The sequence below is a fragment of the Manis javanica genome, chromosome 1 (genome assembly GCF_040802235.1).
Source record: "Manis javanica isolate MJ-LG chromosome 1, MJ_LKY, whole genome shotgun sequence".
Lineage (NCBI taxonomy): Eukaryota > Metazoa > Chordata > Mammalia > Pholidota > Manidae > Manis > Manis javanica.
Window position 1 is genome coordinate 146912247 of NC_133156.1, and position 27657 is coordinate 146939903.

A 27657-nucleotide genomic window follows, 5' to 3' on the forward strand; every position below is an offset into this window, starting at 1 on the left:
TGCGGCCCTCGGTCGCCATGGCAACACTTGCCCAACAATGGATTAGCTGCGGCAGGGAAGGAAGCAGAGAGGCAGGCAGCCTGGTGCCAACTTCCAGCCACATAGTAAATATTCATGGTAAGACTACGGTTAAAAACTGCATTGTTAATGAGTTTCATTATTCAGGGTCACCATTTTGCTGTGCCGGGGGGTGGGTGGGGGCAGTGGGGAACGGAAGCTTGTTTATCTTAGAGCCAATTTTTAGTACCAGCTCCTTCCAAATTGTCCAGGAAGTACAGACACTCCCCAGCCTTGCGTTTTGACTTCATTTACATCAAATCATTCCAAGGAGGTGGAAAGACTATAAAATTATCCTCATTAACAGGTAATATTGCCATAATACTATCTTGCCCAACCTTTCTGTTTAATAATACTGGGTCACAGGGAATGTGATTAAAAACCTGAGATCCAGTCAACCTGTAATTAACATTCTTCTGAGTAGTATCTTCTGCACCCTGGTCTTATGAACATGTTTATACCTTCCTGCAAGGACTTTCAGGATGCGCATATCTCAGGGTAGATGCTATGTCTATGACTGCCCTTCTGAGGCACTGCTGATAGCATCCTTCAGAGAGTTCCAGAAAAGAAACAGGCAGATTCAGGTAAAACTTTGAACATGGCCTTGAGCCCTCTGTCCCAGGAGCCTGACGGCAGAAGCTGGGGACCAGATACCAGCAAGATGGATGCTAAAGATACCACCTCTCTCTGGGGCACACCTTTCATTTCTTTCTCTCTTTTGACCACCTCGACTGAGCCTGAGGTGTGTCCCTGTCAGGGTCCTGGGTGTCACCTGCTGGCCTGGGTTCTGTGGAGGGTAGCCCTATGCTGATTTCGGCCCCTTTCTCCCTTTTTTGGTCACTTGGGTCTTGGATTCCTGGAGGCCAGCCAGGTGCCTGGATGGCAGGGCAAGGCTGGTGCTGACCCAGAACACAGATTGGCCAGAGGGTGAGAAAGTGGGCTTCTCCTCACCTAAAGGTGTAGTCCCATGAGGGAACCACAGATTGCCCGTGGGGCCCTTCCGTCCTCATAGGAAAGTCACTCCACAGTAATGGGGCTGCTTCACAATAGAGGGAAGACCACCACATTGGTATTTGTAAGAGTAGTTCATTAAGTGTTAAATAACCATTGTAATCACATTACCTGCAGCTTACTTGATTTTTTAATTCAGCCTGTTGAGGAATTAATTACTATTTAATCAGTGCTGTCGTTCAGAGGACCTGCATAATCACTAGGTTCTGGGCTGGTAATGACATGCTGTTATCCCTCCTCTCGGTCTGACAGCTGGAGGCCACTTTGTCCAGGGATTGCATCCCCGCATCAGAGGACTGCAGGCTGGGCATTGGCAAGGCACTTGCAGGGTGCCGCTCGATGTGTATCCGCATCACTGGGGGACACTGCTGGACTTGGCGCCATCTCCACTAGTGTCCCTGGATGTGTAGCATGGGAGCATCTATGAATGTCACAGTTGAAGCCCCTAGTTGGTCAAAGCTACAGGAGGTAGGAAATCAAAGTCACATTTTAAAATTTTCAATGGGTCAGTGTTACTTGGAAGGGAAAGCTGATAAATTTTAAAATGTCCATTCTGAAAAAGAAATTGTCAGGCAAATAAGACAAGCAACACATGGGGCAAAAATATTTGCAAAGGACACATCCAATAAAGGACCTCAATCCAAAATATACAAAGAACTCTGAAAATTCAATAATAAGAAAATGAACAGCCCAATTAAAAAATGGGTGGAAGACCTGAACAGACTCCTCACCAAAGAAGACATGCAGATGACAGATAAACTTGTGAAAATATGGCCCATATCAGATGTCATCAGGAAAATGCAAACTGAAGGAACATTGAGATACCGTTACACGCTTGTTAGAATGGTCAAAATCCAGAACGCAGACAGCACCAAATGCTAACAAAGATGTGGATCAACAGAAACTCATTAACTGTTACAGGAACACAAAATGCTCCAGACACTTTGGAAGACAGTTGGGTGTTTTTTTTTTACAAAACTAAACATACTCTTCCCATATGCTCAAGCAGTGGACGCCCTTGGTATCCACCCAAACACATTGAAAATGTATGTCCACACAAAAACCTGCACACAGATATTTATAGCACTTTCATTCATAATTGCCAAAAGCTGGAAACAAGCCAGATGTCCTTCAGTAAGTGAGTGGATAACTGAACTGTGGCACATCCAGGCAATGGAGTATTATCCAGCACTAAAAAGAAATGAACCATTGAGCCATGAAAAGACTTGTAGGAAACTTAAATGCATCTTACTGCATGAAGGAAGCCAATCTGAAAAGGCCACATACCATATGATTCCAGTTCTGTAACATTCTGGAAAAGGCAGAAATGTGGGCACAATAAAAAGATCAGTGGTACAAGGGTTTGGGGAGCAGAGATGATTAAGGGGAACACAAAGGATATTAAGGACAGTGAAAATAATCTGTAGGATACCATAACGATGAGTGCATGTCATTATACATTTGTTCAGACCCACAGAATGTACACCATCAAGAGTAAATCGTAAACTGTGGACTCTGGGTGATGTGATAATGATTAGTAGTTGTAGGTTCATCAGTTGTTATAAATGTCCCACTCTAGTGTGGGGTGTAGATAGTGGGAAGGTTTTGCATGTGTAGGGGCAGGGATATACGGGAACTCTCTGTATCTTCCTCTCAATTTTGCTTGAATCTGAAACTGCTCTTAAAAATAAAGCTTATTAATTAAAATAATAACACACTGCAGCAAAGGCGTGTAATTGAGCAAAACTACAATGGGCACATCCAGATTGCTGGAGAATCGTCCCTGTGATCATGTGCATCTGCATATTTGTGGCTCTTTGTGTAGGGCTGACCAAGGCTTTGACTAATTTTGTAATTTTGCATGATGGATGTGTTCACAGTGAGGGGTGAGTCGGGAGCCCAGCCGTTTAATGTTCCTGTGAGGCTGCTGGAGAAATCAGAATGCCCCGAGTGCTTTGACTGGGTCACGATGGATTTTTCAGGCATTCTTGGGTTCTGTTGGTCAGCCAGATTTTGAAGAAAGATTACTGACTGTGAAAACTCCAGACCCTGAGAAGAGGGTGCCTCTTTCCACATGACCTCTGGGGTGTCTTCTCCCTGTGGGGAGTGAGTTGCTCCCTCTGTGACTGGTGTGCGGGGCTGACATTAAACCAAGTGACATTAGAAAGTGCTTAGGAAGCCTTTTCTGTGCAGAGTTCGATTACATTCAATATGCAGCCTTCTCGATTAACTTTATTATAATGGCTATAATTTACTGCGTGCCTCATATGTTCCAGGGATATTTAGTATTTATAACAACTCTGTGGGAAAGTAGTATCCTCACTCTTAAAAATCAGAGAGGGAGGCTAGGGAGGTTAAGTGACTTACCGAAGGTCCCATATGCAGCGAACACACATGAGCGGATTCCAGCTCTCCTCTGGCCAGCTCCAAGGTGGATGCTATATGGTCAGAGAGCCTCCTGACCTTCCTTCCCTTTCTGACTCAGCACGGGGAAATTTCAGCTCAGCTGCCCAGCATTCTTTAGGCCACCTGGCTGATGCCACTGGCCGTATTCCAGAAGGGCTGTTTGGCTGTTAGAAGTCTATGTGGTTGTGAAGCGGGGATAGAGTCAGATATTGGAGTCAAGTCTCTCTCTTCTTCATCTAAGAGACACCATTGTTGCCAGTGGATATTCCTTCTCCATTTCTTGGTAAATCCAACTTCATGAACCAAACGCCCAATCCAGGACATTCTGGGACTCCTAACAACCCCCATAGTGCTTGTCATTGCACAGAGGTTCTCCCCCTAGAGTGCTAGAATCTGGGACCCACATCATGACAAACAGGGATGCCCCCGCTCTCCCGGAGCCAGAGCACTGACTCCCTCCACCCACAGCCGCTCTGTGTCCTGCAGCTCTGAGTGTGGGTCAGCTCTCTCCGTATGGTCAGCCGAAACTGCCCTCCCTGTGTGTCCTCTTGCTGACAGCTGCTCTGCTCTCACAATCGCATGGAATAACACTCCTCCTCGGTGCAGTTGGATAGACTTTTGGCGACAGGGTTGAAGACCCATCCTCAGGCTTCCCCTGCTATTTCTCATGTGCTGAGGTGAGCAGATCAGCTATTCTGACTGTGTTCTGAATCAAGAACTCAGTTTTGGTGCACGTGGACAAGGTTAGGTGCACCGCACACACTTTGCTTGGAGTCCCATAATTTTAACTTACAGGGTGTACAAGATGGGAGGGTGATGGTGGATATACGGACAGGACAGCAAGTTCAAGGTCATCCTTAAACCATGAAATGAGGGGTCTATCCCAGCCCCTCTCACTCCCATGCTGGCCCATCCCTTAGCCCGGACCATCCCTGAGTTAGATACCCATTGCCTTTGCCTTCCACTAGGGAATCTTTCACTGTTTCAACCTTGATAGGATGCAAGTGTATGGACTGATATGACTCATGTAGACATCAGCAAGAAAGTACAAAATACCTCATCCTCAATTTCATATTTTTAAGGGAATTTGACAAATCAAGTGGTGCTTCCACTATAATATCAAGGTACAGAAATGCTATGTGTATACTGCCTCAGGAATTACATAAATTAAACTTCCCCATTTTCTCCCACCCTACCCTCTATCTCTCAACTGTGAAGAAATATGAAATAACTATTTTCTTTAATGGAGAATTCATTGTATTTTTTAAAGTATATTTTTCTTTCATTTCTCAAAGCATGCTCTGGAAGATGGGGAAGAAAATATCATCTTTAGACCCTTCATTAATATAGAGTTTCTGTGACTTGATCTGGGGTTTCTTTGTAGGTACAATATATACTTAAAGGTTTAATTCATATTTTTTCTGCTGATGATTGGTATCTTGAATGCTACTTCTTGTTTGGATGTAGGAATAAAGCTCTTTCTTTAATCAGCAAAATGAACAGCTGACTCATTCTTTACCTCTAAGTCTAATTAATTGAAATACTGGTGTTTGTATCACCTGACATCTTTTTATTACTGTGTTAACTATATGATGAATTAGACTGTTGTCTTTGTACCACTGAAGCCAATTCTTATTCGGTCTGAACTCCAGAATAGTTGACAGATTGAATCAGATTATCATAAATGCACGTTGTAAGTGCACTAGAAAAGATCTTCACAGGTGCAGAATTTGTGGTGGTGTTTAAATGCAATTTAATTTCAAGATTCAAATATGTATTTTCTGAAAATTTCAGAAGATAAGGAGCTTGCTGCAGTGGGAACTGCAGAATGCATATATTAGCAGAGAAAGTACACAGGCAGGATCATTTTGAATATATGATAATCTGTAATTCAGTGTTTATAGTTGCCTCATATAAATGAGGGACAATTTCAACTCTGTCATCCTGCAAGAAAGGCTGACAGGTCTTGGCGTCTTCATTTAAAATGTGCATGCTGTGTTCAAGAGGACTTTTTACCCTAATGAGAACCTATAATGCGAGGGGAGTTTCACATTTCATAGCTGGGCACAGGGTGCAAAGAAATTGAGAATACATTTTCCTGGCACCAAGCATGAGTTATGATTTACATAAAGGGCTGCAGTTCCCTGTAAAAGACTTCCTATTTATTGAAAGTAAAAGTTAAATTGTTCACAGTGTATTTCTCTGCATTTCTCAAATTATTATTTTATGGCAAGAGATGAAATATGGATTGCAGTCATAAAAGCCTTTATACTAAACATCAATTCAAAGTCGTTTGCTGCAGCAAGGCATGAATCAGTGGATGGCTTACAGTATGGATAGACCCAGCAATGCCAAAACCCAAAGGTGTAGACAACCTGGTGACTGCAGCCTTTAAGCCAGGCAACTAGCCCCTAACCTACTCGCTGAACCTGGCTCCAAGGGGCTGGGAACCCAGGTAACGGCCACGTCATATATAACGCAGTTGAACTCCATGTGACAGTTGGTGGAGGTGGGTGAATCTGTGCGTGTGCCCATGTGCTGTGTGTGACAGGCCTGTGATTCGTATTTGATTTGACTCTGCAGTTTCCAAGGCACCCTTGTGATGCCCTTGTCTCTGTGGGGATGAGCTGCATTTGTTACTGTCACTACTCTGAACTCTAGAACACACATACAAGCTTCACAAATGTGAACCCATGAATGTAAGTTTTTGTGAACCGCAGTCAGTCCAGAAAGGAGAGTGGAAGATGGCAAGGAGAGCCCCAGTAGTGCAGCAGCAGGGTAGAGCTTGAAATGACTAGCAAAACTCTTTCATGCATGTGGCCCATCCAAGCCCCTTGAAGTTGAACAGAGCCCTGGATTGGTTTCCTGTGGCTTCCATACAAAGTAACACAACTGGTGGTTCTTGGTGATCCTTGGCACCTTTCCATGTGGTAGCATAACTCCAGTCTCTGCCTGATTCTTCACAATGTGGTGTGTGCGTGTGCGTGTTTGTCCAAGCTTCCCTGTTACAGGAACAATAGTCATTGAATTAGGGTCTACTCTAATTCACTATGACATTATCTTAACTTGATACAATGACTGTCCCCTCCCATTGATACATCTCCCACAATCCTCTGCTTCTATTCATGTTATAAGTTGAAATTTTAAGACTCCAAAACATTTTAACAGCTTTCTTGGGATAAAATTGATATAAAAAACTGCACATATTTGATGTACACAATTTGATGAGTTTGGACATCTCTAAACACTCATGCTACCATCACACAAATCAAGATAACAGACATGTCAAGCCCTTCCAAAATTTTCCTGTGTCCCCACTGTTTTTGTGGAAAGAGCAGTTAATATGAAATTTACTCTCTTAACAAGTGTTTACATGTTCAATACAGTGTTGTTAAATGAAGATGCCATGTTATGCAGCAGACCTGTGCAACACATTCATCCGGCATAACTGAAACCTTATGCCTGTTGAACAATTCCCCATTTCCCTCTCTGAAGCCCCAAATGACCACCATTCTACTCTCTGTTTCTATGAGTGAATCTCCCTCCGTGGGGATGCCTGAGCTTCTGTGCAAAAGACAGTTGCTCTGGATGTTTGCCTGGACTTGCACTGGACATTCTGAAGAAGAGTGAAAACAAATCCCTGCTGTGTTGAGCCACCCAGGGGCAGAGGAGCAACTCTGTAGGTTGATTAATTTGAGGCTTTTAGAGAGCAGGTGTGGCCCACCCCCTTCCTCAGATGCCTGAAGACCTATGTCTTCTCTTCTCTCAGCCAGGGGCCAAGCTCCCAGTGAAGACTCTGTCCTTTCTGGGCAGCTCAGTGTGGTCCAGCCCTGCTGGAGATGGTAACTAAGTGAATCTGGCTCATTCAGAGGCCAGGGATTAAGTCCACCTGGCAAGGTGACTGAAGCCATGGTCTTCAGTGTCAACTCAATGATAATAAAGTCACTATTTTCATATCAATCATTTCTCCTGATGTTTTCTCTGAGATGGTTTAGAATGTGGGTGAGGAAGAAAAGGTGACATCCATTAAGTTCTACTAGAAATATTTTATCTATAAAACAAAAGTTTGTAATAGAAATACTGAGGATAGTAAGGAACTTTCATAGTATAAAATATTAATAAATATAATAACAATAGCTCATATTTTCATATTGCTTACTATGTGCCAGTCATTGTTCCAAGCACATTCTATGCTACTCTAATCCACTATGACCTCATCTCTCCTTCTCTCTCTCTCCATCTCTGTCCATCCACACTTAATCCCCATTGCAACCTTCTGAAGTAAACAGTTTCTCTCATTTTTAAAGATGAGGAAATTAAGTCATAGTCATTATCTGTCCATAGTAAGTAGCTTTGCAGTCCACATATAATCCTCTGTCCTTCTAAAATATGATAGTTCAAATAAAAATTCCAGGAGAATGACTAGTTAAAATCAAGGAAATCGTTCACAACGTAGAAGAAAGGACAAAGATGATGGTGGAGGTCTGCCCAAGCCACCTTTCCCATCTCTAGAGCAGCAGCAGCCCCACCACTGTTTCCTTGACTTGCTGGTTTCACCCAGCACATTTAGGTCTTCAGTCCACATGTGGTGTGAGGTAGGGATCAGATTTTATTTTTTCACACACATTGAGCCAGATTTCTGTCCAATCCTACTGAACAATCTTTCTCCATGATACCTGGGGCCACCACTCTCACATAGGTTCCCACGGAGATAAGAGTCTGTGTCTGAGCTCTCTGTTCTCGTTGCTCTTTTTTGCCTTGGATTGCACTATCACCTCATGGTTTTTATTACTAGGTCTTTTTGAATGCCTTAACAATGGATCAAAGATAATTCTTAGCCACTTTATAAATTTGTTGCTTATGAATGGTATCTTGTTTTTAATTATATCTTTGAATTTGAATTTCATAATTTTTTAGATTGACCCTATATCCTGCAACCTTCCTAAACACTCTTATTAGTCCTAGTAGATTGCTAATCATGTCAATTATATCTCTGCTTTTCTCATCCTTATATCTGTTATTTATTTTTCTTCCTTATCATAAAGTATGTTCAACTACTAAGGAGACAGTGGAATCCTTTCCTGATCTTAAAGGGGATGCTGGTAGGTATTTCTCTTCTGTCCTTGTTTTTTATTAGCTATTTTTATTTGATAAATTTCAACACCTGGTTATATTTTTTGAATGAATTGGGATATTCATATGATTTTTTTCTCTTTTTGTCTATTGATACTATGAATTAGTAGGTTTTTAAATAGTGAACCATCTTTGCACTCCTAGAACAATTCTTGCTAATGATACTTTATATTCATTAATACAGTGTTGGATTTGGTTAGCCACTATTTTGTTTAGGGATCTTCATACCTGAGTGAACAAGGCTATAATTTTATTACTTATAGTGGTCCCCCTATTTTGAAATGAGTATTTTGAAATGAGCATTTTAGTAGTCTTGTGAAATCAGCTGCATTTTTCAAATTTTATATTTCTGAAGTAACTTGTATAAGGAAGGAATTAAGTGCTCCTTGAGAGTTTGGCAGAACACACCTAGAAAACAAGCTAAGCCTGTTTTGTTTTGTTGTGCTGTGCTTTTTTTTTATAAGTAGAGGTCAATTTATTTAATATTTATGGATTTATACAAGTTATCTATTCTTCTCACATCAATGTGGCATTTTATATATTCCTAGGAATGTATTTATTTTGACTAAGTTTTCAGGTTTATTACAACATAATTACTGATAATAATCTTAAGTTATTACTATTTTAAATCTCCATTGTATCTGCGATGAGACCTCCTTTTCCCCTTGGCTTTGATTTTGCATCTTTTACTTTTTCCCAATGGTCTGACAAATCCTGGTGATCTTTTAGTATATCAGCTTTTGATTCCTTACTCTTTTTAAAGACATTTTTACATTTGTTCTACTCTTCCTGTGTATTTATATTTTCATTTTTTCCCATCTCCTTAAGTTAATGCAGATGTTATCTCCTGATAGCAGCCAACAAACAGGAAATTGAGTAAAATGCATATTATTGAGAGTTTCAGAGGCAGCTCATGGCAGAACCCAAGGTCATTCTGCAAAATGATGTGGTCAGAACGCTGTCTGTCTTCCTCCTCTAGCCTCACCACTTTCTGCCCATGAGATGCCCAGCAAGTGTCTCGCTCCTTCTGGGACTGAGTTTCTTAATTTGGAAATTGACATTAAAAGATATCCACCTTATAGGGTATTGTGAGGTTCAAATGATTAATACGTCTTTAAACTTAGAACAATGCTTTGACATATTGATGCTCAACAAATGTTAGCAAATGATGGTGATGGTGGTGGTGGTGATGTTGGTGATGACAGTGATAATGACAATGATGTGGGTGATGGTGGTGGTGGTGGTGGCAATTAGCACTATTAATCAGCTCTCACACTAGGAGGAGGCGCTCCTTACAGTTCTCCTTGTGCACTCACCAGCAGTTACGTTCTCTTTCTAGATCCACAACTAGACTCTGCATTCTAGATCTTGCATCTAAGTGGGGCCAGGTGACCTATTCTCATCAGTGGAGGGTGAGACCAGGTGAGATGTGAACTTTTCAGCTCCAGGCTGTTAGATGTGTGTGTGCCTTTTCCACCTGCTCACTTTTCCCCATCACCAGATGAATGCAGGGGAGGATAAAGCCCTAGAAGTGGGTGAAAGTTTAAATGTGTTTAATGGCTAATAGGGCATTTTAGCTTATTCATGTCATCTTGACTGAGTTTTAGTAGTTTGTGATTTTGAAGAATCAGTCTATTTCTTCTAAGTTGTTGAATTTATTTGCATAAAATTGTTTATAGTATTCCCTTGTAATATTTTTAATGGCTGCAGTATGTATAGTGATATCCTCCATTTTATTCCTAATATTATTGATTAAATTTCTTATGACAAAGTTCTCAAGTCATAATCCTGCTTAAAATAGTGCAATGGATTTCCATCACCTGAGTAATAAAACTCTGACTCATGCACCGACCTCTCACTGCCTCGCTCGCCTGTGCAACCTTCTGGAAATGCAGTTCAGAAGCCCTAGGTGTTCTCTTGTTCTGAGCCTTTTACACACCATTTCCTCCACATTTCCCCTTCTTTGTGTTAGTTCCTTGAAAATTCATCTTCTTGTTGCTTCCTTTAAGAAGTCTATAGTCAGAAGCAGCAGAAAAGAATGTTGGACATGACCAGGCAGTAGCTCACACGAATCAGATCCATTTCCCTGCTTTATCATCCTGCTTTTCCAATCTTGTTCTGCAGCACTGGACCGATGGCGTTGTCTTCTCTCTCTGAGTAGGGAGCAGACAACAGCATAACAACAAACATTTAATGATAGATTTTTGTGTTCTAAGGCCTGTGTTTAAAGGTGTTTTATGTCATTTATTCTTAACCCCATAGGGTAGGCATGTTCATCATTTGCATTTTACAGCAGAGGAATTGAAGCTCGGATTAGCCAGTTTCCCGCAGGGCATGTGCTGGGCTCCTGTGCGCTCACCCCTCCCCGGCTTTCTGCCCTTGCTTCCCTGTGGGCTTTCCCAGGCAGGAAGCTTTGGCAGGAGATGAAAGCCCTCTCCTAGTGCTGTCTGTGGGAGATCCCGTTGGGCTGGCTTCCACCAAGGTGAACAGGCTCCGCCTGTAGCCTGGCACCCACCTCCTCCTCTCTGGTTTTCAGTCCTCTTCTTGGTAACAGCTCTTTTGCTGCAAGCCCGTTTACTGAGCCTCATCTTGTGGTTTGCCTATACTGAAGATTTGTAAATAATACTCTGGTAAAGAAATTCTCCTGAAATGCCCCAAATTCCAGTGTGCCATTTATTTCATGTTGGAACATGACAGAATCAGCCAAAGGGGAGGAGTGGGAATTCGCTCTGTTTGGAGTTTCCAGGACCCAGGTTCCCAATGGCTGTACTCTACCCATTCTCACTGTCTCCTCAGGGTCCAGCCACAGACCCAGACTTCTTGTCCCACACATTCCTGTGCCCTTCCCCGAGCTATTCCATGGGCTCAGAATTCTTCCTGGGTGAAGAGGGAAATGTCTCCCAAACAAAACAAATAGTTTCCAAAGTCCATATTCCTCCTTGGTACATATTTATTAAGACTTTAAGACCTACAGGCTAATATTAAGTAAGTTGTTTAATTGAAAACCGAAAACAAAGGGAGTCAACTTCCTAGCTATTGGAGGAACATTAATAAGCCAAACTTAATGTGCCATTCAGGTGCAAAATATGCAGACATGAAATGTATGACATGAAAGGGATAGTGTGGTCAGAGTCCTGGTGCTCAGAAGTTCAGAGCATGTGCCAGAAAAAAGGCTGCATTCCCAAACTGACTGTCTTGTGGATGGCTTGGGAAATAATTCAGGAGCGGCCAGGAGGAGCAGCATACATACTCAGCCTGCTCCGGCTTGACAGCTCTTCCCGGAAATGAATTATTTCCTTCATTTCATGACTCTTATGTTTGTTTTGCACTCCATCAGGTGTTTTCATATGCTTTGTCTCACTTAATCTAAACGACAACTTTAAGGTGCAGGTGTGATCACACCTATTCATAGAGAAACAAGCAGGCTGAGAAAGGGGAACGCCTCACCGAGGGCACGGAGCTAGCGAATGGATAAGCCATTTCCAAGTCCAGGTTTTCCAAGAGTGTATCTTACCTGCCAGAAACAGAAGAATATTAATTCCAGGAGAAATAAAGATGTAAAGAAACCCACCATAAAACATCATAATAACATTGTTCCACCACCAGGCAAATATCTTCCTAAAACACAGAAACTATAAACAACTGGTAAAATGTAGTTCATACAAAATATAAGTCCTGCCCACAGCCAGACACTTTACAATCCCTAACAGAGAAGGACCTTGGGGCTGTCCAGTCACCCATGTACTCCTCGTCTGGCCTCTGCCTGTTGCGTGAGCCAGACATTCGGACTCTCGGATGCACATGCACACCTAATAATGTGTGGTGCTTGTGCAGAGGGGAGGGAGGGTTGCTTGGCTTTGTACTTTAGAAACAATTATATAGGACACACACTTTCTGGAGAAGCACTTAATTGTTCCTGAGAAAAAAAGTGAGTGCTTATGGGCAGTGCATTTTCAGACTTATCGTTCTCTTCTGTCACTGATGCATTCTTTCTTACCCGTCAGTCCTTCCAACGGGTCCTCTGTCTGAGCTGCCCGCGGCCGGAGGTAGGAGGACCTGTCTCCTCTTCACCACGATGCCTTGGGTACCAGTTCTAGCTGTTGACCTTGGATTACCCTTTCTCTTTGCCTGCATCTCCGGCTCATTGCCATCACCCCAGATTGACTGTGCTCTATGTCACCTTAAAGAAAAACAAAAGACAAATTACCTCCTGGGGCTCTGCTTACCTTTCCTCTGCTGGCTTCGCTCTCTGTTACAACAAAGACCTCCCTCCCCTCTGCAGGACGCCCCCTCACCTGTGCTTCCCCCAAGTCCTTTCCGCTGGACCCTCCTGGCCAGCCCCAGTCTCCCTCCATCTGCGTTCTCCCCATTTCCCAATTTCCCCCTGAACTGCAGATGTCTGGACGTGACTGTCTACCTGCTATTGCCACTTGCAGGCCTGCAACATGTTTTGGTGTTTTGTGACCTGTCCAGAAGGGCACAGTTAATCACCACTGCAAACCAGCCCCTCCACACTGTGGCCAGAAGCTCAGGCCCCAGGCCCAGGGGTCCTTCCAGTTTCCCTTCCTCCTTAGCCCACCTCCAATCCCCCAGGTCTTCCAGCCTAGGCTTCAAAATACACACAAATCTGAACCTGTCTTGCTCCCACAAGCCTGTCTGGTCTGACATGATCTCCAGCATCTCTTACTGGGTCTCCATGATAACCTCCCACCTCATCTGCCTCTTCCACCCAGACTTCCCCATAACGCCTTTCCACAACGGCCAAAGTGGTCTTTTTGAAATGTAACCACCCTAGCCACTCCTTGCTCAAGGTCTCTAATGCCTTCTCTATCCCATCAGAATGAAATCTAAATTTTCAGCCATGGCTTACAAGTCTGGAAATAAGCTGAGCCCCTCCCTAGGCCTCACCAGCCTGTGCACTTCTCAGCTCCCACCTCTGTCCACACTGGGCTAGTGCAGGACAAGGGCACCTGTGCTCTCGTGCCTGTCCCTGTTCTCGGCTCTGCAGACCCCAGGTGAGATCTGAGTTGGCAGATCTCACCTGCACATAAGGGCAGGTGGGGTGTCTGCTGTGAAGGGGAGGGGCACAAACAGGGACCCAGAGGGATGGGAGAAGGAGTTTTGCCTGGGTGAGGCGGGGCATCTGGGAGCCGACCTGCTGCGAATGTGTGAGGGGCCCTGAGAAGAAAGACACAGACTCTGGAATGTGCGAGAAGGCCTGGAAGAGCCAGACCACTGGGGGCCATGGGCCAGGCCATTCTTGCCTACAGGCAGCTGGTAGAAGGACTGTATCTTTGGGATTCTGCAGGTTCTGGGACAAAGTGTAGGCAAGGGAAGAAGAGCTTAAGGGAAGGAAATCCTAGGTTATAGTTTTTCAGGCAACAGGGCAGATGCACAGACAACGTGACTTCATCATCTCGTCCCTGGAGGATGACGTCCATCCTTGTAGGAAGAGACAAGCACTGTGAAACCCACAGCCCTCACAATTAGTAGAGGTGATGGCTTCGCACAGAGCGGGGTTGGTCACTGGGAGCACTGGCAGTTCTGACCATACGACCTTCACGTATTTTCAGGTTTCTTACCAGTCAGTAACTTTAAAAAATATATATTATTTAGTTCCATTCTTGACTCATGGATTTTAATTGCTTATTGTTAATCAGAATAGCATTTGACTCTCAACTGAATATTAAAAATAGAATAAACTGAGTGGGTTTATTTGCTTTAGTCTCCTTCCCATGAAATTAAATGTCATCTGAAGCCAATCTACTTTCAAAGGAATTCTTCCAAATGAATAATGTTTTTGGATGTATTCGTTCCTTTTAAAATAATTTCTTAAACAACTACTCTAAGCTTTTTATGATCTACTTACAGGTGTTTAAATTTTTTTAAATAACAAGGGTCATTAACTTTGATACACAATTATGATTTTTAACTATATTTAGGACAGTTTTTCATCTAATTTTAAAAGACCTTTATCTTTTGTGTGTGTGTATTTGGTTTAGAGAAAGGAGGTAAAAAAGAAAAGTTTATAAAATTTACAAGTCTGAGATATGCTCATTCATTTGACATTATTTACTGAGACTCCTATGTTCCAGGCCCTGCTATAAACAGAAATCCCTGCTCCTATGGAGCTAATATATATTTTTTCCTATATTACATTCATTTATTGTACTGGAAGATAATTAATAGGTAGCTTAGATGCATAGTTAGGTAGGTAAATGTATATATGCATGTATAAGTGGATGGAATGGTGGGTAGATAAACACATAAGTAAATAGGGATATAATAGAATAGATAGGCAGACAGACAGACAGGTGGACTGAGAGACCATATGGTCTTTCCAATCTCCACTGGATTTTTCACCCATAGTTTGATTCTTAACCAGAGGGAGAATTCTGAATATCACACTAAGGTGCAAAGACATATAAAATTCAACTCAGTTTGTAATTGGAGGGACCCACACAGCCTACACTGCTGAAGATGACCCGTAGCCCCCGTGGGGACCTGCTTTTGAGTGCAGTCTGACTGAGAAGATCAAACACATGGGGGAATGAATGTGAAACACAGCCAGTCAGAGAAGGACCCCAGAGTGGGCCCGAGCTCAGGAAGGTCCCATCTCCGCATTTGGGTTTGGTGTGTCAGTGCAAATAGAGGGAACATGAGACCATTTGTAGTGGGATGAATAGTGTCCCCAGAATTCATGTTCACCTGGAGCATCAGAACATGACCTTACTGGAAATAGGGTCTGCAGATATCAGTAAGTCAGGGATTGTGAGATGAGCTGGTCCTGGATTTAAGGCAGGCCCTAAATCCAATGACTGGAGGGGAAACACAGAGAGGCAGAGGAGAAGATGAGGGGTGCTGGAGGCCGGGGTCGTAGCAACAGATCTGCCAGCCCAGAGATGTCACGGGTTTCTGGGAGACCCCAGAGACCCCAGCAGCAGGAAGGAGCAAGCAACAGATCCTCCCTCTAACCCTTGGCAGGAAGCACATCCCTGCCGATCCCTAGACTCTGACTTCAGTCCCCCAGACCTGGAGAGAATAAATATCTGTTGTCTTAAGCCACCCGTTTTGGAGTCATCCTTCATGGCAGCCCTAGGAAAATAATTAAGCCTTCAGAAAGTAAGGTATTTCCCCCTCTCTGATTGACGTTGGGGAAGTATGGTTTGAAAACTGGAAGGAGCAGGGGGTATTTTAGTTCCTTGTGACTACAGAGCAAACCTGTCTGACCTTAAGGGCATGAAGAATTTCCTTAGGTCTCAATTTCTTCATCTGTTTAGTGAGACTGATAATAGCACCAGCCTCACAGGATTGCCTCCAGGGTCCACCCACTTAACCATCACGTGTGCTTTGCTTCTCTCTGACTCACTTTCTCATAGAACCACATGGAGGTGGGGATCAGTTGCCAAAAGAAGAGGATGCTGTTCTGGGGAAGAGAGAGCAAAGTGGTAGATGTCTGCTAAATGCCACAGATAGCAATTTTTTGAGAAATGAAATAATCTAAAAAGGACATTTTTGATGCCTAGACATGTTAATAACATGAAGATAAATGAGTAATAATTATCATGGTTAAAAGAACACACACACATATAAATACATAATTTATACAAATATATCTATTTTAATTATTTATGACCTTTGAAAACTGTCTACTACACATGAACTCTTCTTAACTCTTTGTCCAAGTTTTATGCGATAGATATTCAATTTGCCCAGTTGGGTAAATCCAGGATGGGCTAAAGCTTTTGGTGACAGTGGGGCAGTGGGCAGAGGAAGGGGGGGCAGTGGTGAGGGTCTGGGTGAAGTGCCTGCTCTCAGAGGCGAACTTGGAGCAGAGCAGAGCCATAAGCGTGGAGTTGGACCTAAGGAAAGGAATGTGGCCACCCGTGTTTCCCTGGAGGACACATGGTGTCCAGTTAGCAGGAGTCACCCTCTCCTGTGGACCCTACATGAATGTGAGTTACCATCACCTGACATCAGCAAGGTGCTCTGATTTTTGTTGTTTTGTTGTTTCTGTTGCTTGAAAGCTGGGATGATCTGAAACATAACAAACTGTGTGTTCCCACCAATGTGGGGAGAGCAGGTATTCCCAAGGCCTCTGTTCTGACCACAGGCGAGAACCTGCTGGGCAGCCAAGGGCACCTCCATGTCTGCGGGTCAGGAAGTTTGCTGGTAACACATCTGCTCTTGTTCAAGGCAGCTGGGGCTTTGATTCAGCCGCCCGAGGTTTGCTGATAAATAATAGAAAACATCTCTCTTCTTTTTTCTTTTCATATTGAACAGGTATCACGGAGTTCCCTAAAATACAAACTTCTCTTTGTTTGCTTTTTCTGCTTTCTTCATATTTTGATCTTGTTAAATAATTTTGAGCAGCCCCCGCACCAGATGACCACCGTCAAGGGAGATGCTGGGGTCTCGCTGATTCTGAAGGCTGCTTTCCTTTCATAGGCCTGATCTCTACGGGTGGAGAAGCACTCTGTCTCAGCTCAAGTCTGCTCTCAAACAGTCACAAATAAATGTCATCAGGGATGTAGATGCTGCAGCCTTTATTGTAGTATTCAAGGTATGGATGGATGGAATCAATAAATGAGCAAGTGAGGGTGAAAGGACAGAGAGGAGCCCGCCTTTGGCAGTGAGGAGAGAGCCCAGGTCAGGGTGATGGATGTAGGCCCACTAACACAAGGCCAGGGCCTGGGGGAACCATCTCCCCAGAAACACCTGGCCTGCTGACCTCCTGGAAAGTCACATTCTATTAGGACCCAAGAACAGGGAGGGGTTGGACTGTGCTGCTTGGTAAAAAGGCACACGGATCTGCCACGTGTACTCTGTGATCTTCGTCATTTATGGTCTTTTTAGAAAATAGGAGTTACTTTTTGAGACAGAGTTCTTCTGTCTCCCTCCATAGTTTCCAGTGCTTGTGCTGGGGCCTGAGAGTCTTCCCAATGCCCAAGATCCCCAAATAGTGCTTACATTTTATTTTAGTGCCTATGTGGTCCAAATTTTTATATTTTAACCTTGTGTTTGGATATAAGGTGAGAGATAGGGGTCTATGCCCACCATGATCCCTTAGTAAACGGACTATAGAAACATAGCCAGGGTTAGGAGACCAGCATGTGCTGTTCGGGCACCTGCAGAGGCAGGACCCTGGAGCCGTCCCCAGACAGGGTGCCATTCCAGTGAGGGAGGGGGCACTAGTGGGGCGGAAGGTGACAGGGACACACAGCCAGAACAATGTGCCTCGAGTAGGGAGAAAGTGAGGGAGAAATGCTTCCACCATTGTCTCTTCCTAACCCCAAATTGTCAGTGACTCCTTGGCTGAACCCTCTCTCAAGCCGGAGGTTGAGCAGCCTGATGAAGTGGAGAGAGCACCTCACCCCCAGGGCAAAGAGCTGGGTGGGGTGGGCGGAGGAGGGGTCTGTGGAGGGCGGAGGGCTGGCAGAATAAACATCACAGCCACTGACTTTCCCAATACTGTGTACTTGCCCCCAAACGTCACCTTGTCCTCCACCAGTAAATTCTGATGCTTGTTTTATGTCTGACTGTATTTCCCTGACTTGACCAGAGCTTGACAGAATATCTGGTTAAAATTGGGCTCTTAAGTAAGTTTCTGGAAAACCATCTTAAGGCCTGAAAGAAGGGTTGGTTGCTATCTGATGGTCTCCAGATGACATTTTGGGTCTACTCAGCAGTTAATGCCTTCATGTTCCTTAGGCAGGCAGTGGGGACAGAAGTGAGTCACTGGCCAGTAGTTCAGGGGAGAAACACACTTCACTCCATGCAGGGAGGGTCTTAGCAAGGCACTTGCAGGGGTGGGGACCACGAGGTGCACAGCCTTGGAAGGGAGCTCATGGGGATGTTCCTTACCGGGGAGTTGGGAACACCCCCGAGGATGATGGGCTGCAGCGCCACTGTAACCTGGGAACACCCACACCACTCATGCTTTGAGCCCAGACGCACTGCAGGCACTGTTTCCAGCCTTGCATCTAAGTACAGCCATTTCTGCAGTGACAGTACCTTCCAAAAGGAAGGCACACAGGGCTCCTGAGGCTGCAGAAGTCAGGGCCACGCCCTGGAAGACACCCTGGGGATGACGGGGGCTCGTGGCTGGGCCACTCTGACCAGACAAAAACCTGAGCTTCTGTAGCTGGGAACTGATGTCAACATAACCACGCATCGTAGTCTTTTAACATAATTGAGTGTCTGCTCATTTTACTTAAGAAACATCTCTAAATGCAAAATGAATGTTTTGGCAGCATCTAGTTTCTAAGGCTGCATTTGTGTGTGGCTTAGAGAAAGAGTCAGTGAATAAATGAATAGGAGTGAATGAGTGCTGGCCTCTGTCCAAGCAGAGACTAAACTCACAGTCATAATTTTTTCTCCATTTAGTTCTTCAAAACCATAAATCAGTTATTATTTGTTCACAATATTTAACTGTTAGTGTAAGCATTAATTGCACTAGCCTAAGAAATTGTGTTTCATTGAAAAAGATAATTTGGAAGAATTTTGAAATTTATTCCCCAGAAAGGCAAGCTCAGGAAATCATTTCAAAAGCTAACACCTTCGTTTTGTTTGGAGTCATTATTCAACTAACTTTTAGCTGGTGGGTTAGGATTATTTTTTTAAAAATGGATAATTCAGGAAGTAAATAAATTTCATTTTTCTGTCTTGAGGGCACTGAGAAATTGTGCTGTACTCTCCTTTTCTGTGGTCAAGGACACCTTGTCCTGGGTCCTGAATGTTTCCTTGGGGTGGAAGATACCCTGGGTGAAATTCGGCGATGAGACTTTCGGAATCGCTGGTCCTAGAGGAGTGTGGGAAGCAGCGTGCGGCTCACATGCATGACAGGACAGTGTCAGGTGACAGAGCCAAGACAAAGCCCGGAGAAAACTAACAGCAAAAACAGGGCTGGAGAAGGAGAGAGAGAGAGAGTCCTCTTCATGCACGTAGGCAAGGTATTCAGGGAGACCTATATATTTGTCAAGTTACCTGGCCAATTTCCAGACATAAATAAATGGGTTTTTAATAACAGATGAAATATCCCAGGGGAACATGGCACAATGCTACTCAGCTTTACATGAGACCAAACTGTCACTTGATGTAAATGCCCACAGTTACAGGAACCCACAGCTGTTTGATCAAAAAAGAATACATCGTGACTCTCTTTTGTATGACAAACATAACTATGATGGAAAAGGCACAATTTGATTCTATGACATCATTAAAATCTTTCTGGTTCAGGGTAAGAAACGACAAACAGAGCACGTTGGGGATCTAAATCGCCATGGGGGAAGGGTAGGGACAGCCAGTCACACGTTTAAAAAGCAAAAGCACTCTGACCTCATCTTTTCATGGAAAAGCTGCTGAAAAGGACGTGCTTCCACGGAACTAGGCTGGGCCCCGTGCAGAGGATGCTGATAAAGGCAAACCAGGGCTGGAGATGCTGCGCCGCTTCCCGCCAAGCTGCCGGCAGGCAGTGAGCCCTGTGCTTCCCCCAGGTTCTCCTGGCCCCAGCCTGTGCAGGAAACAAGGGGCCGTATGCGGTGTTCCTGGTAGTAGCCAGCAGAGTGAAACGCCACCCTGTTCCCTAAGTCAGAAAAGAGTGAAACATTAACAGACATGATTAGTCCAGGTTGTGAGGGGTACAGTGAAGGTCAGGGGGGAGGTTCACCAGCAGATGCTCCATGCTTTTGTCTAAATCAATTTATTTGTCGAGGAAAAACTCCCCATGGGCGACCACGTGCTCAGTGAAGTTGGTTCTCCAGCATTTTCTGGATGGATTGATTTGGGTCATCAGTTTGGTCTGGGGTGTTCACCCCTAAATCTTGGCTCCAGGCACATTGCAGAGATTTCTGATCTGTTTTGGGAAAACAAGTGAGGCTTCCTGTCCCTTTCAGCCAGCCTGCCGAGCTGAACACAAGGGAAGGGGATGCGTGGAAATCCCAGGCTGATCGCAGGTGTGCAGCAAATGAAGTGTGTTCTTTTTCATAATTATGTTCTAAAATGTTTAATGTATTTCAGAGCTCAGTCTCAGCCAAAGTTATGCACACATATGTCACCAGAAAGCTTATCTTCTCTTTTAAATGTCTAGGAAAGGAGTTTCACAGTGTTTTTAGAATGGGTATTTTTGTATAGTTCATGTTTACAAGTTTCTTCCAATAAAACAAATTGAAACAGAAACATTTCAGTGGGCCTGTAATAGCTTGTTATCCTGGGTACTTATTAATTATATATATGTGTATGTGTGTGTATATATATACACACACATACACATATATATACACCTCATTTTTTCTTTTTTTCATCACCCCTTTTTTACCCAAGCATATTATGGACTGAAATGTCCCTCCCAAATTCATGTTGAAGCCCTGGTCCCCAGTGTGACCATATTTGGAGACTGGGCCCCTGAAGGAGCAAAGTTTAATGAGGTCATAGACAGAGAAGGGGCCCTGTGGGGACACAGTGAGAAAGTGGCCTTCTGCAGACCAAGAAGAGGGACCGCCTGAGACGCCCGCCATGCTGATGCCGACCTTGTACATCCAGCCCCCAGCACCGTGAGGAAGCAGAGCTTTGCTGCGCAAGCGGCGCAGTCTGTGGTGTTCCGTTATGGCAGCCTGAGCAGAGTGACACCACACGTGAGCCCGGGTGCTCCGCGCGAGCTCCTGCTTTCATTCGGGAGGCTCCCTGGGCAGCTGGGGCCACTCGCCTTGTTAAGAACGTCCAGGGTCCTGACCTCTCATGTGTGCTGTGTGAGCATGACTTCCATCACACCCTCTCCCTGCTCCTCCCCAGCTCAGCCTGCCCTTCTCCCAATTTGTTTCCTCCTCCTGTCTCAGGAAGGGACATTCCTAACTTTCCACTATTTGTACTTCTTTTTCTGGATATAGTTCTTTTCTAGGCCATATAATTTCCATTCTAGGTGTGCCCCGTGAAGGCTGTGGGGCATGTAGTTGACAGCAGTGTAGATGTAGACTCACGGGGGATAAAAAGCCTCTTTCTCAAAGTGGTTTGAACAAAAGCTCATAGGTTTGCCCCGTGAGAATGGTCAAACCAAAAAGGGAATCAGGGTCATGGCCAGAGCTCTGTGATGGATTGAACTGGATGAAATGAGACAGAAAAGGTGATGCAAAGTTTTCTTGAAGGTCTATGAAAGAAAACAGACCCAAAACTGAGGACAAGGTAATACATCTCATGGCCTCCTGGTGAGAAGTTCTGCCCTTGTGGATTTGTATTAAGGAAAAACAACCCAGGTGAATGGATTGAGGAAAAACGGCTATCTGAATGTGTTGTGAGAAGACCCCAACTCCCCGCCCCTTGGGAAAGGCTGGGCTGTGTCCCAGGCCTGCTCTCCTGATGAACAGGGGCGTCAGTGCACCAACATCAAAGCCAGGAGGGCTCCTTGGCTGCATTCATTTTAAGCTCTGCAGGAGGCACATTCTCAGAATTCTGCTGCTATGTCGCTGCAGGTGGCCTTGTGTGGATTCTCTTTCCACAAGGATTTTTGAACATTGGCTGTAGAGTATTTGATATTAAAAATAAAATAAAACAGAAACATCTATTCATTTTAAATTCTTTGAGGTCTAAAGAAGAGTTAACGGTAGTAATCACTGCCAAGAACTACTGGCCAAGAGCTACATGCCATGTTCACATTTGTCACCTCATTTGAACCTTGTAACAAATCTATGAGGTAGGAGGTCACATTAATCCAGATGTTACAGATAAGGAAATGGACACACAAAGAAGCAAAAGAATGTGAACAAGACCGTGTAATGAGTAACAGGTATGGCTGGAGTTCCGGGGATGGGGGCCCTGCTCCTTGACACACCATCACTGCGGCCAAGATGCCCGTTTGTGCTGCTGGGGGGCGAGGCGGGCATCCTCACTGAACCCCAGGGGAATGTGCCAGATTGTCTTCCTTCTTGGGTATGTTTTCCTATCATTCCTTCTATGGAGATTTCTAGAAATATCTCAGCTGAAACATGCTCACTGCTGTTTGTCCTCAGCTTTAATTCTTTCTTTTCTTCTCTTGGGCATGTGCACTGTGATGTGCCCCCAGGAAGCCTTCTCTCAGCTGCTTGGAAGGATGGCGTGGTCTCCTCCCAGTTTTCTGGGTGAGACGTCCCTCCTCCATTTGCCACATCAAAGAGCAGAGCCTGGGCGGGCTTCTGACCACCCACATCAGCCTCACAATTGTAATTCAGTCTTGCCCGTGCAGCAGGGGCCCATCTGGAGGCTGCACTGCCCACAGCCTGGACCCAGGGCGGCCTGTGTGACTGCTGGCCAGGCCAGTGGGTGGTCACCAGGCTCTGCCCTGGGCTTGGGGGCCTTCTGGGAGAGAGCACACCCGAGGGAAGGGAGATGCAGTGGCTTTAGGGCCACAGGAGGAGGGCCTCAGCCTCTGAGTCCAGTTTGGGTTTGTCACTCCGAGAAGTCCCTGGCCGGCTCCCCACGGACGGGCGCAGAGTGGGCAGGGGCTGCTTTGTGAGTAAGAGCTCTTTTATTAGAACAGATCAGAGTGAGGGGAATGAGGTGAGCAGGGCCCCATGGGGAGAGCAGCAGCCCATCAGGGCTGACCTGGGCTGGGCCCCACCCTGAGCTCACCGCGCCTGCTGTACCCCGGCACTAGCTGTGAGGGTTGAATTGTACCCTCCCCAAAAGGCATGTTGAAGCCATAGCTGCTGTGCCTCTGAATGTGACACTGGAGATGGGGTCTTTACAAGGGGAATCCAGGTGAAATGAGGTCTGTCGAATGGCCCTAGTCCAATACCACTGGAATCCTTAGGAAAAGGGGAAGCCTTGACATAGGTATGCACTAGTGGAAAATGCCACATGAAAGTGAAGGCAGAGACCGGGTGAGCGTCTCCAGCCAAGGACCACCGGCAGGAGCCAGGAGAGAGCCTGGAGCAGACTGTCCTTCCCAAACTCAGAAGGAGCCAGCCTGCCCGCACCTGGACCTCAGACTTCTTGCCTCCGGAACCATGAGACACTAAAGGCCATGCGAGCCCCCAGGGAGTCAGAAGCCCCAGCTGACCTGAGGGGTGCGGAGGGGGTGGAATCCACCCACTTGGGCCTGGAGGCAGGTCATGGGTGAGACTTGGGCCCAGGGAGGAGGGAAGATGCAGTGGCTCAGCAGCTGTTCAGCTTGGCCCTGGAAGCCATGACACAGTTCCTGCTGAACACACAGCCTCAGGGACCCAGGCCTTGCGGCAGAGCCCCCTGCAAAGGCGGGGGAATCTTCTGGGTGACGATGTGCTGTACATGCATGTGTATGGCACCCATGGGGCCCCCAGGCCTAAGGGGAACTGGGGGCGGAGGCGCCTTCCAAGCACATGTTTTCAGACATGTATTTTCAAGAGCCCAGAGCAAACAGACTGAAATGACTTGCAAAAAATATAGATTCTGTACTTTCTCTCTTTCTGCAGAGTTGTACACAGAAGGTGCTGAGCTCATCAGGGAGGTTTCTGCTGCCACTGAGCTGAGTTTGTCCATGCTGGGCACCAACATACAAGCAGGGGTCCTGCGGCTTTTAGGAATCGGGACATCAACCATCTGTGGAGAGGGGCCCGGGATGGGAAGTCTGGGGCCCGGACAACAGCCCACGGCCCGGACAACAGCCCACGAGCTTCTGGGAACTTTGAAAGGATCACATGCCTCACGCGGCCTTGTTTACTCAGCTGCATAATGAGGCACCTCCTGTCTAACATTTCCAGGTTTTCTAAGATGGTTGTTCTTCAAGATTGGGATCTAGGCACAACCAAGAGACACATCTCTGTATCCTCTGATGCAAATTAAAGTGAACAAAAGACCAAAAGAATCCTGATCTGGGGGGGTTATTAACCAGCATAGAGGCATGGCTTACTGTCTGTCATCCAGCCATAGCAGGCAGGGGTCAGGATGACTCACGCCGGAGTACCCCTGGGAAAAGCCCCATCACAGTGCATCGGCTATTCCCAAACCTGAGTCCTGCAGCCTGGGTACATGGTCATAGAGCCTGGTGACAGGTGCCGGGCAGAGATGGACGGTACTCCAACAGGAGGACAGGTGGGCTGCACGGCATGCTCAAGCACCCTGTTTCTAGTATCTCACCGTGGACTCAGACTGCAGTGGACAGAGAATCACATTGGAGTCAGGCCTTGCTTTTTAATACAATAATGAATTCCATTTCTTAGGGGACCAGGATGTGCTGTGCTAAATGACATGTCAGCATGTGCCAGGAAACGTGACAAATCTTTATGTGGTGCTGCTAGTGTAAAGGGATACCGCTCGGTTAAAGTAAGTCAGCTCAACTGCTGCCTAAGCGTGGGTTACCAAATTAACATCTCACATGGGATTTTCATCTAAACCCTTCCTTAAGGTTTTAATTTCCCTATCAACCAACAGAAAACCTCAGAGATCTTCCCATTGTGGGCTGTGCTGGAAATTTGATAAATGATCTCTCCCACCTGATTTCGCGCTGGCATCAGAAATTCATCATTTCAGTTTATCATCCGTCTCCTTGGTGTCAGAGCTGACTCGTTCTTTTCCTCAGTGTTATTTCCCTCTGTGTGGCCAGGAAGGGCTTCAGGCAGCGGACAGCGGGGCTGCACTCAGCCACAGCGAGGAAGGGAGATGTGGGGAACTGCCACGGGCTGCCAGCGTGTGGCCCGCAAGCCAGGCTCCCAGGCCTCAGAGATGCCGATGACCAAGTCTCACAGTGGGAGTATCAGTGCACAAGCCCTGCCGTGAAGCCTTGGTGGTGTTCTCTTTCTCCCAAACACCCAGCCGGCTGAGAATTGAGAAACACGGCTTCCTGCCAGCACTCAGCAGAAGTAAAACAGGGAGATGCCTTCCAGTGGTATGCAGCTCAGGACTCAGACGGCCAGAGGGGCCAGGAAGGCAGGGGTCAGTCTCACCTGCGGGTACCAGGACAGGCATCCAGGGCCAGGGCTAGGAAACTGGACAGACAGGTAGCCCCAAGGAAGCCCTGGGGCAGGTGGCACTGCCCCTCTACTGACAGACACGTGCTCAGAGGCACGCAGCCTCTGGCAGCCAGGTGATACACACAGACAGGTATGTCCATAGCCAGCCAGATCTCCAAGGGCCTGGGTGGGAGCTTCACTGCATGCCTCTTGAGTCCTGCTGCCATCCTGTCCTCTCCCAGCCAACATCTTCACCAATGGTAGACTTCTGGGGCCCTGTGAGGCGGGTGCCTTCCTGGGCACTCAGGTAGGACAGGACTGTTCCTCCCCTCTTCTCAGTCAGCAGGCCTGGGGTGATGGCACTCACCCCACCTCTATCAGCTGCTGAGCACGCTCTGTGCAAGACCTGTGCCCCATGTCCTAGGGATCAGCCTGCCAGCAGTATGGCACCACTGGGTACCTACCCACAGGGAACTCCGATGAGATCCTCCCCTGCCAAGAAAGAGCATGTGCTTGGGGGACAGGTTAGGAAGATACCAACTGATGGACACCCCTGTTGGGAGAGTCTCATGCACTCAGTCTTTGGACACCCTGTTGGCCACATGGTATGGGCCCTGGGCCTGGAAATCTTCCTCATCACGAGTGAGAGTCCTCCCAGCTCTGCCGAACTTGTCTCCTTGAGCCCTGCCTCAGACTTGGAATATTCTCCTTTGTTCTGCTCAAGCACGTGCGGCATGTGGCACTCGGCCAACCCTAGTACTGTAACTGCTCCCCGAGGAGAGGCGATGGTCCTTCTGTGGCAGCACAGGGCAGGCAGAGCAGGCCAGATGCCCATGTCCCCTGCAGGAGGGCGCTGCTCCTCCGGGGATGCTGAGGCCTGTCTGGCTCTGCCTTCTCTCCCTGTGAGTAGAGCACTGCTCCATCCAGGGCTTGGCTACGTTGTTCTTCTTGGCAGCTCGATCCTGATACAGAGGGCAGAAATGCTCAGGTATCTACTCCTGATGGTGGGTAACAGATGCTGCGTGCTCACCAAGCCCCTGGAGGTGTGCTGCTTTGTGCATGTGGCCCTGCTTGGGGGCTTGGGGTCTGCTTTCCAATCTCAGGGAGGGCACGTAGCGATGGAGCTCTGCCTTGCACCTGACGCTGAAGGTCCCTCCTGCTTGGAAGAGATTTCTGCTGTGGCTGCCCCCCCAAAGCATCTGATCAGCACCCTCACCCTTTAATCCAGCCCTCCCAAGCCCACTCAGTGAACGTGAGGCGAGCTCTGGAGGCAAAACCCACCTGCCTGGGTAGGGCATGGAGGTGTGTGATCTATGATTTTGTGCAGTGACCAGAGGGTGACATTGTAGCTCCTTAAATACATTCTTCTACCCCCTCAAAATGTAGCTTTCTGTTGCTTTTCCAGGCATATAATTGACTCATGTTCCTTGTGAATAAAAGTAAGCAATAGTTTTAATAAACATGGCTTACAAAAGTAGAATCATTTGAAATGTTACCACCTGACAACCCTCACTGGCAGGAAGGTGACTTCCTCCATGCCACTGTCTGTGATCATCTCTTCTGTCTACACTGGTCCTGGGACTGGGGACCAGAGAGCTTGGTTCAGGGCTCCAGTGTGGAAAGAAGAGCATGAGGAGGCTGGTCCTTGGGCTTGAGTCGGGTGACACGCCATCTGTCAGTCCCTCCTTGTCCTCCTGGCCTCTTCCCTGAGACCTGAGCGGATCCTCAGTAGGTGATTTCACAGACAGGACCTGGTGTTCCTTCATACGGGGGTGTTCTGAGCAGGGTGCAGGTGGGCAAAGGGCTGGAGGGGCCGCCTCTGTCCAGTTGGTGAAGCCCTGAGATGAGAGGAACTCATGCTGGGGGCTCTGAGGAGACTGTGCCCTCCCCAGGGCCCCTGGGCTCTGATGCTGGCTGTTACGTTCCACCTGCGTCCTGGTATTAAGTGAGAGTGACCCTCGTTCCCCAGCAGACCTTCCACTTCTGGGCAGCAATCCCCTGGGTCTGCAGCACAGAGGCACCTCCCTCCCCATCAGCTGCCAGAAATACTGGTGTTTGTGTTCCAGCTCCTTGAGCCGTTGATTCACGGCTGTCCTTAAAGCCAGTCGCTGCCAAACCCTCCAGGGCTCAGACAAGGGAGGGTGTCCAGGCAGCC

General features: G+C 46.4%; 1 long non-coding RNA gene across 1 annotated transcript; it reads left to right on the forward strand.

Annotated features, from left to right (window-relative positions):
* The first annotated feature begins 52 nt into the window (after window positions 1-52).
* On the forward strand, window positions 53-24397 carry LOC140849124 (uncharacterized). Its single transcript, XR_012130743.1, has 4 exons — window positions 53-117; window positions 8520-8576; window positions 9947-10029; window positions 24027-24397. It is a non-coding gene; the product is annotated as an uncharacterized lncRNA (long non-coding RNA).
* The last annotated feature ends 3260 nt before the right edge of the window (window positions 24398-27657 follow it).